This window comes from Myodes glareolus, chromosome 14, assembly GCF_982192425.1.
Source record: "Myodes glareolus chromosome 14, mMyoGla1.1, whole genome shotgun sequence".
In the NCBI taxonomy this organism is placed as follows: domain Eukaryota; kingdom Metazoa; phylum Chordata; class Mammalia; order Rodentia; family Cricetidae; genus Myodes; species Myodes glareolus.
Genome location: NC_142039.1, coordinates 10,673,317 through 10,681,554, shown reverse-complemented (window position 1 = coordinate 10,681,554; position 8,238 = coordinate 10,673,317).

The window sequence follows — 8,238 nt, the reverse complement described above, 5'->3', positions numbered from 1 at the left end:
CCATACAGCTGTCACCCACATTCAGAGGTACTAGTTTGGTCCTGTTCGGCTGGCGTTGGTGAGCTCCCATTAGCTCAGGTAAACTATTTCAGTGAGTGTACCCATCCCAGTCGTGACCTCTTTGCTTATATTCTCACTCCTCCCACTCTTCAACTGGACTTTGAGAGCTCAGCCTAGTGCACCGATGTGGGCCTCTGCCTCTGTTTCTATCAGCTGCTGGATGAAGGTTCTTTGGTAATATATAAGATAATCATTAGTCTGACAACAGTGCAAGGCCAGTTCGGGCATTCTCTCCTCTACTGCTTAGGGTTTATCTGGGGTCATCATTGTGGATTCCTGGAAATTTCTCCAGTGTCAGGTTTCTTGCTAGCCCCACAATGGCTCCCTCAATTATTTCTTTCCTTGCTCTCACCTCTATCCTACCTCCATCTCAACTATCCTATTTTCTCAAATTCTCCTCCCCCCTTTTCCCCTCTTATTCCCCTTCCACTCTTCCTTCTCCCCCCACCCCCATGCTTTCAATTTTGCTGGCCATCTTGTCTATTTCTGCCTTCTAACTGGATCTATGGATGTTTTTCTTAGAGTTCACTTTGTTACTTAGCTTCTCTAAGATCATGAACTATATAGGCTCACTATCCTTTGCTTTCCAGCTAGTATCCACTTATGACTGAGTACATAGCATGTTCATCTTTCTGGGTCTTGGTTACCTCACTCAGGATAGTTTTTTTCTAGTTCCATTCATTTGCATGTAAATTTCAGGACATCTTTTTTTTTCTTTCCACTGAGTAGTCCTTAATGTGTAGATGTGCCACATTCTCTTTATCCATTCTTCAGTTGAGGGGCATCTAGGTTGTTTCCAGGTTCTGGATATTACAAATAATGCTGCTATTAACATAGTTGAATGAAGCAAGATGCTTTAAATCTTAGCACTGTATGACTTTTTCTGGAGAAATCTGAACAATCCTCAATAAACTGGTCTATCTTGGCAAACCAATAAGTTTATTATGCTAAGAAGTATAGATGAATATAGAAAAGTAACAACATATATCACCCATTGATGTTGTAATAAAACACTAACTAAAAGCAACATAGGGAGGGAAGGATTTATTTGGCTGATACTTCCAGGAGGTACAGTGGTAGGTAGATGTTAAAGAACCTCACGTGACTCTAACTTCGCTGTATGTGTGTCTCTGTGCCTGTCCTATTTTCATTCCTTTGAAGCCTCTGAACAGTGTTCCAGGACCCAAGGCAAGGTTTTTGTTTACAGTAATCCCAGAGGATGCAGATATTTGATGAAAATATGCCCAATTTGAGGCAAAGGATATGGCTCCATCAGTAGTCTGCCATGAAAGCATGAAGACTTGTGCTTAAATAGACATTAAAAAGTCCAGTGTGGAAGCATGCCCTACACCTGCAATTCAAACACTAGGGAGATGGAGACAGGAGGATCCCAGGAACACTAGTCTTGCCCAATTCAGGTTTAGTGAAAAGCTGTGTCGCAAAGAATAAACTAGAGACAGATAACAGGAAGAAAATTGTCACCAGTTCTCAACCTTCCTATTGCTATGACCTTTTATCCTCATGTTATGATGACCCCCAACCATAAAATTATTTTTATTGTTACTTCATAACTAATTTTGTACTGTTATGAATCGTAATATAAAAGTCTGATAGGCAGGTTATCTGATATGCTGTCCTCAAAGGAGGCATAACACACATGCTGAGAACCACAATTTTATATGCACATGTAGGTGTATCATGCACACACTCCACACAAAAGTTATGGTAAGGGCATGAGTCTGGGACCTCCAAGAGAGTAGGCCTGAGCCAAGACCACTGCGGGTCCGGGCACACCCGAGTCTGAGACCTCCGAGGGAATAAACCAGAGTAAGAGACCTTTGCAGGACCAAGTTCAAGCCAGGGACCTCTGCAGGAGAAAACCCAGACCAGGGCCATTTATGGAGACAGGACTGAGCCAGCAACCTAGGCCAGAGCAGGACTGAGACAGCGAAATCCACCAGAACAAGTACAAGGGAGTAGGCAGAAAACAGAGACCTCTGCAGGTCTGAGGTACAAATCTGGAACCTCTGAGGGAGTAGGCCTGAGCCAGGACCTCTACCACAGAAGGCCTTAGGCAACAATCTCAGCAGAAAGAGCCCCAAGCAAGGAATCTCTGTGGGTGCAGGCCCGAACAACCCCTGATATCACAGAGAAAACCCCAGGAGCACTGAGTAACCTCCAGGAATACCGAGGGACCAAAGGGATGACTAGAACTGTGGCCCTGACTGCACGAAGAGAAGCAACCGTCTGAGCCTTGGAAGACTGATCACCAAAGTCACAGACAGCCTCAACAACACTCTTCAGAGAAAAAGATGGGTAGACAAGGTAAGAATGCCCGCGAAACCTCAAAAAGCAACACGACATCAGTAAAAACTAGTGACCCTACAACAGCAAGACTTGAACAACCAAATACAGGTGAAGCAGAACAAAATGACCTAAAAAAATAACTTTAGGAGAATGTTTGAGGCCCTTAAAGAGGAAATGAAAAATTTCTTCTAAGAAATGGAGGGAAAGACAAATAAAATGGGAAACAACAAATCCCTTAGGAAAACGAACAAAAAACAATCAAACAGAAAAAACAAACTATTCAAAACTTGAAAACTGAAATAGAGAAAATAAAGAAAACACAAATCAATGTAATTATAGCAACAGAAATCATGAGAAAACGATCAGGAACCACAAAGTCAAGCATAAACAGAAGAATTCAAGAGATGGAAGAATTTTAAGTGCTGAAGATACAATAGAGGAAATAGACACATCAGTCAAAGAAAACATTAAACCTAGCAAAAACTTAACACAAAATATCCAGGAAATATAAGACACCATGAAAAGACCAAACTTAAGAATAATAGGTATAGAAAAAGGAGAAGAAAGTCACCTCAAAAGCACAGAAAATATATTTAACAAAATCATAGAGGAAAACTTTCACAACCTAAAGAAAGATATGCCTATGAAGATACAAGAAGCTTACAGAACACCAAATAGACTGGATCAAAAAAAATTTCCCTTGCTTCATAATAATCAAAACACTAAACATGCAGAGTAAAGAAAGAATATTAAGAATTGCAAAAGAAAAAGGCCAAGTAACATATAGGGGCAGACCTATCAGAATTACACCTGACTTCTCAAAGAAAACAATGAAATCCAGAAGGTCCTGGTCAAGCATTATGAAGACATTAAGAGACATGATGCCAGCCCAGACTACTATAACCAGCAAAACTTTCAATCACCATAGAAGGACAAAACAAGATATTCTATGACAAAACCATGTTTAACCAATACCTAGCCACAAACCCATCCCTCACAAAGTACTGCAAACCAAGGAAGTTGGCTACCTCAACAAAAACACAGACAATTGATGATCTCACAGCAGCAAATCCCCAAAAAGGGGAAAACACACAAAATAACATCACCAACAATGAAAACTAAATTAACAGGAGATAACAATCACTGATTATTAATACTCCTTATTACAAATGGACTAAATTCACCTATAAAAAGACACAGGCTAATAGATTGGATATGAAAACAGAATCCATCCTTCTGTTGCATACAAAAAACACACCTCAACCTCAAAGACAGACATTATCTCAGAGTAAAGTGTTGGAAAAAATTTTTCCAATCAAATGTACCTAAGAAACAAACTGGTGTAGCTATCCTAATATCTAACAAAGTAGACTTCAAACTAAAATCAATCAAAAGTGACAAAGAAGGATATTTCATATTAGTCACAGGAAAAATTCATTAAGAGGTAATCTCAATACAGAACATCTATGCCCCGAACATAAGGGTACCCTCATTTGAAAAAAAAATTCTTCTAAAGCTTAAATCACACTTTAAACTCCGCACACTAATAGTGGGACCCTTCCACACTCCACTCTCACCACTGGACAGGTCAGTCAGGAAAAAATTAACAGAGAAATAAGGGAACTAACAGATGTTATGACTCAAAAGGACTTAATAGACATCTATAGAACATTCCATCCAAACATAACACAATATACCTTCTTTTCAGCACCTCATGGAACCTTCTCAAAAACTGACCACATACTAAGGAACAAAAAAAAAAAACCTCAACAGATAAAAAAAATATTGGAATAACCCCATGTATCTTATCGCATCAACAAGGCTGAAAATTAGAATTTAATAGCAACACTAATTCCAGAAAGTCCACAAACACAAACACATGGAAATTAAACAATGCTTACCTGAAGCATCAATGGGACTTCCCAAAATTCAATGAAAATGACCTCACAACATACCCAAATTTATAAGACACAATGAAAGCAGTGTTAAAAGGAAAGTTAATGACCAAAAATGCCTATATAAAGAAACCGGAAAAATCTAACATTAATGAATTAACAGAACATTTAAAAACTTTAGAACAAATAGAAGCAAACTCACGCAGGAGGACTAGATGGCAGGAAATAATCAAATGGAGAGCTGAAATCAACAAAATAGAAACAAGGAAAACAATACAAAGAATCAATGAGACAATGTGTTTGTTCTTCAAGAAAATAAACAAAATAGACAAACCTTTATCCAAACTAATCAAAAGGCAGAGAGAATGTCCAAATTAACAAAATCAGAAATGAAAAAGGTGACATAACAAGAGACACAGAGCGAATCCGGAGAATCATCAGGTCATATTTCAAAAATCTGTAATCCACAAAATTGGAAAACTTAAAGGAATGAACAACTTTCTGGATAAATATCTCTTATCCAAATTAAATCAAGATCAGATAAGCAAATTAAATAGACCAATAACTGCTAAAGAAATAGAAAGTTATTAAATGTCTCTCAAACAACAACAAAAATTCCAGGACCAGATGGTTTCAGCTCAGAATTCTAGAAGATTTTCAAAGAACTAGTACCAATACTCCTCAAATATTTCCACACAATAGAAACAGAAGGAACATTGCCAAACTCTTTTTATGAGGCTACAACTACCCTGATACCCAAACCACATAAAGATATTACTTAGAAAGAGAATTACTTCTAAATCTCACTCATGAACATTGGTGCAACCATACTCAATAAAATACTGGCAAATCGAATCCAAGAACACGTCAGAAACATATCTACCACAATGAAGTCCACTTCATCCCAGAGATTCAGGGATAGTTCAACACATGAAAATCTGTCAACATAATCCACCATATAAACAAACTGAACAATAAAAACCACATTATCATCTCATTAGATGTTGAAAAGAGAAAGTGGAAAGTACACTTGAACACACTGACCACTTCCTAAATGTAACCCAAGTAGCACAGACGCTGAGAAAAACAATAAATGGGACCTCCTGAAACTGAAAAACTTCTGTAAAGTAAAGGATACGGTCAACAAGACAGAACGGCAGCCTATAGAATGGGAAAAGTTCTTCACAACCCCACATCAGACAGAATGTCATCTCCAAAATATACAAAGAACTCAAGAAATTGGTCATTAAAAGAACAAATAAGCCAATAGAAAAAAACCTAAACATAACTCTCAACAGAGGATCTAAAATGGCTGAAAGACACTTATGGAAATGTTTAACATCCTTAGCCATCAGAGAAATGCAAATCAAAACAACTCTGAGATTCCGTCTTACACTGTAAGAATTGCCAAGATCAAAAACACTGATGACAACTTATGCTACAGAGGTTGTGTTGCTGGTGGAAATGCAAGCTGGCACAGCCCCTTTGGATGTCAGCATGGCATTTCCTAGGAAAATTAGGAAACTACCTCATGACTCAGCAATATCACTTTTGGGTATATACCCAAAGGATGCTCAATCATACCACAAGGACATGCGCTCAACTATGTTCACACCAGCATTGTTTGTCATAGCCAGAAACTGAAAACAACCTAAATGCCCCCTCGACCGAAGAATGGATCAGGGAAATACAGTTACACAATGGAGTACTACACAGCAGAAAAAAATGACATCTTGAAATTTGCAGTCAAGTGGATGGATCTAGAAAACATCATATTGAGTGAGGTAACCCAGACCCAGAATGACAAATATCATTAGTACTCACTCATAAGTGGTTTTTAGACATAACACAAAGAAAACCAGCCTACAAATCACAATCCCAGAGAACCTAAACAACAGTAAGTACCTTAAGAGAGAGAAACATGGATCTATTTAATCTACATGCGAAGTGGAAAAAGACAAGCTCTCCTGAGAAAATTGGGAGCATGGGAACAGTAACATGAGGGGGTCTGCTTGTTCGGGGTTTTCTGTCCCGTTCAGCACCCCAGTTATTTAGTCCCAGAAAAAAATCACACTGAAATCTCTGTAAGTTATAAAGTTGATTGGCCCTTTAGGTCAGGCTACTTATTAGCTAACTCTCTCATCTTGATTAACCTTTTTTTCTGATCTATGTTAGCCATGTGGTTCAGTACCTTTTTCAGTGGGGCAGCTCACATCCTGCTGCTTCGTTGGTCTTGACAGGAGTGGGAGGAATCAACTTCCTCCTCCCCAGAATTCTCCTGCAATCCTTGCATAATTTCCACTTCCTGTCTGGTTTTCCCGCCTACACCTCCTGCCTGGCCAATCAGCGTTTATTTAAAACATGATTGACAGATTACAGACAATTCTCCCACACCAGGGAACCATGAGAGAGGGTATAAGGGGAGGGGAGAGGCAGGGAGGGGAGCAGAGAAAAAGGTATAGCTCAATAAAATTAATAACAAAAAAGTTATGGTAAATGTAGCCTTGTAGGACAGAATAGAACTGTTTTACATGAGAAAATATTTCACAGGTGAAATAAGTTAATTCTGTAAGGAAAAAGGCAGGTATATTTATTAAACTATTGGTATTTAAACATGAACTTGGTCATACAAATGGGTAGGTCATCAACAAGAAATCATACGAGGCTTTGAAGAAGCCATTTCCACCAATGACTTAACAATCAATAAATGGGAACTAGAGTCTGGCCAATGAGTGAGTCACCTCGTGATGTCTACAGTCTTTGCTTTTGCCTACAAGGTGATATGTACACTCTGAAACTTTGTAGCAGAAGAGTACTATCACCAAACTCTTTCAGAATCATCTGCCAGGAGGCTCAAGCTCTCCTGGGAGATCCCTGGCTGTTCTGGGTGTGATTCTTCAAGTCTGATGGCCATCTCCCTCACAACCACCCCTCTAGTAAATGATGTATTTCTTTGGCCCCGCACTCACAATATAACTCAGTTTGACATAGTTTCCTGTAATTTTGACCAAACCTGCCCAGGTTTATTAATATCTAAATGTATCAAAAACTCCATTTTATAAAACCTGAAAACCCAAGGTGACCTCCCCAACAAACACTGTCTGAAGAAGGTAACTTTCAGCCACAATGATGAAACCACAGAATCAGCAAATAACAACCACTGTCAATTTTATACAGTATTGGAGAGGTATGGGAGAATATTTGAGTGACACAATTCGTATTTAAGTGACAGAGACTCCTAAAATAGTACCCTATCAGGTGTCTCTGTCATTATTACTAAGCTCAGCAGGTCTGCAAATGGTCGAAAGACACCACATCCAGGGGGGATCTAAACATTAAGACTAACAGAAACCAAAGACAAAGTCTCTAAGATTCCAGACAGCAAGATGATTTCAAAGGGTAGATTCTAACACTTCTGGATAACTTCAGAGCATGTGGAAATTTTTGAGAGCTCTCCAGACACTCAGATGAACACCTGATTTAATCATCAGGGAAACAATGTCAGTAGTAATGGGGCCTGGCTCCCATGACCCTGGTTATATATTTAAAGATCACAGCTGTGTAATTCAAGTGCCGACAGTGAAAGGCAGGCAAAGTGGTCTGTGCCGTGGAGATGCAGGAGTCGGTTAGAAGAGAAGCTAAGCAGGTGCAGAAGCCCACTTACAGGTATCAGATCAAAAGGTCTGCACTCAACTTTACCAGGGTATGGCATGACTGTAAGAAAGGAAGATGAGCAAGATGTGGGTACAGAAAGAGAACAGATGTCTACCTGTGCAGATAAAAAAAATGCTGCCTTAATTCATGCTAATAAACCTGATCCAGCCAGTGGGGGATGTAAAAAAAGTAAGCATTTACATAACTCCTTCTCAAAGTATAGACATGGAACAGTAGTTTTGGAAATTTTAAGAATGTGTGGAAGAAAAAAAAAAGAACGCAATGAGACCCCTGTAAGCTATTCGACTTTCGAGATTTTAGA